Source organism: Pyxicephalus adspersus, chromosome 4 (assembly GCF_032062135.1).
Source record: "Pyxicephalus adspersus chromosome 4, UCB_Pads_2.0, whole genome shotgun sequence".
NCBI lineage: Eukaryota > Metazoa > Chordata > Amphibia > Anura > Pyxicephalidae > Pyxicephalus > Pyxicephalus adspersus.
Genome location: NC_092861.1, coordinates 90390541 through 90392815, shown reverse-complemented (window position 1 = coordinate 90392815; position 2275 = coordinate 90390541). Strand labels below are relative to the sequence as shown.

General features: G+C 34.6%; 1 long non-coding RNA gene across 5 annotated transcripts in view; it reads right to left on the bottom strand.

Moving 5' to 3' along the window:
* The window catches only part of LOC140328982 (uncharacterized), a 119723-nt gene that overhangs the window by 107610 nt on the left and 9838 nt on the right, over positions 1-2275 (bottom strand). The window contains exon 3 of one of the 5 annotated variants that reach the window (XR_011920381.1): positions 1017-1192. The exons of the other annotated variants lie outside the window; for them this stretch is intronic. This is a non-coding gene — a long non-coding RNA (uncharacterized lncRNA). Of the gene's footprint in view, positions 1-1016; positions 1193-2275 lie in introns of those variants that run through there. 5 annotated transcript variants of the gene reach the window in all.

Sequence of the window (2275 nt, the reverse complement as noted above, 5' to 3'; positions counted from 1 at the left end):
TTTTGTTTGATTTTACTAGCTTTTTAATTTTGAAAGCTGAGTTTATATATTTGTATTAGATATTTATATTTGTTTTTAAAAACAAAATTTGTGACATTTTTTAGTGCAGGCAGGTTCTACGGGCCAGAAGTGGGAATATCCAAAGAATTAAATCTAAAGAAAGTATATAAGTAATTGTACTTTTGGGAAGACCATACACATACCTTTTATTCAAGGAAGACGTCTGGAATAATAGAACACTTTACTGTGCATGTCCTGTTCACTGAATGATCACCATTGCAATGGGCTGTAGCCCTGATCATTCAAAACTTTCACAAAACTTTTAAACCCACTGTTTTATGTTTACATTAAATAACATTACATTGAGTAAACATTACATCAGTGAGAATGCAATGGGCATTGACAGGAGTTTTATTGCAGCTATCACCAGTGCTCCTAACACCTGCATAGCGGAAAATAGGCTGATTAAAAAAGTGGTGGTTTTCCTAAAACAGCCATTCAAACTTTAATTCAGTGTTTTTATTTAGAAAAAAAAATGTATACTATCTTCAAATTAAATAGAAATCACTCCTCTGATCATTATGTACACTGTCATTGCTAATCCCCCTAGGTAAATCTTTGTAACCTGGCTGACATGCTACTTCTGTTTTTAAAATTAGTGACCTTGAACAAGCATGCAGCAGGTCAGTCCTACAGATATGGATGCTTGTTCCATGTACATCAGCCAGTAATTACTGGAGTCAGAGGAAGAGTATGGTAACCCGTTAGTTTGTGTTTTTCTTTTTATTTCTTTTTTTTCTTTAATGACTTTTTAAAGCATTGTTGTTGCTTTTTTAATCTATAAAAATACCTATTAGTAAAAGTCTATTTTTAAATGTGTTCCTACAACTTTCATTCAAGAGTTACAAATTTTACTAATTGGATTCAGTAAGGAAAATGTGTTAAATGTGTGTGAATCTTAGCACAAATGGTGAAGAACACCAAAAAGTTTTTGGGGACATTAAAGGCCCAACACAGGACATTTATCATTTTATTTGTACATCATTAAAATTATACAAAAACATAGAAAATATAATAAAACCATAGGTGTATACACTAGAGTCTCCTATTGGGGTATCCCTTAAGGAAGTACAGCCAAATACTTTCTCTACGCGTTTTGTGGAAATTTCCGCTTCCTCAGGAGAAAGGGGATCTATAATTGTCAAAACATGTACAATCAATTTTTTCATATTTGAATTACAACAGTATGATCATAAAGGACAATATAATTTACATCAATAAATGTACCTGGTGTTCATGTATATGGCAAAACCTCTGAATTCAAATGGCAGAGGCAGGGAAGAGGTGATGATGGAAACATATCTAAAGGTGCGTACACACTTCCAATTTTTATCGTTCAAAACGAACGACGAACGATCAATTTGGGCAAAAAATCGTTCATAAAAAAGTAACCAACGACGCCGACGAACAAGGAAAGTCGTTGGAAACGAACGACCGGACCGGCAGATCGGATTGGACGACGATCGTTGAACATCGTTCGTGTGTACGGTCGTTCGTTGATCGTCCATGGGCTGAGTATGCGTAATGAACGAACGTTCGTTCACTTTCCTGTCGTGCACATAGTTCCTCTATCGCTCAAACGATCGTATCTATTGTGTGTACAATATCTACGAACGATCGTGTCGTTATCTCTATGTGCAGGATCGGTGCTATACGATCGTTCGTAGATATCGTGCAGGATCGTTCGTCGTTCGTTTTCCAACGATAATAATTGGAAGTGTGTACGTAGCTTTAGTTGTTTTTCATTTGTTCTTGTATTTGATAGGGATGTGGCTATTCAAAAAATACCAGGTCCTACAGATATTCATTCAATATTGTGTGTGAATCTTGTTTGAAATTTTACAAACAGACTTAAAAATATTTGTTTTCTTAAGGTGGACCTTGCAGTAAAATTAAAGATCTGCTTTGCAGAACACCCTATACAGTCTAAACACCAGTCACAAATGGTAGGTTTACTATAACAGAAAGGTAAAACTGAGATTCAGAGGCAGCAAAATAGGCAAAGAGCTTCACCTGCTGGATTGAAAATCCAATTCTTTTTTTCCAACTATAAAAGAATAAATATATTCCCACTAAACATTCCCTTTAATTTGGATGCTGGGTTACTGCCTTTTGGCATCTTTTGATGGTCACCTGATTATGTGTATGATCAAATTAGTGTATGTTTAGCCATTTTTTTGATAGTATGTATGTATATATATATATATATATATAT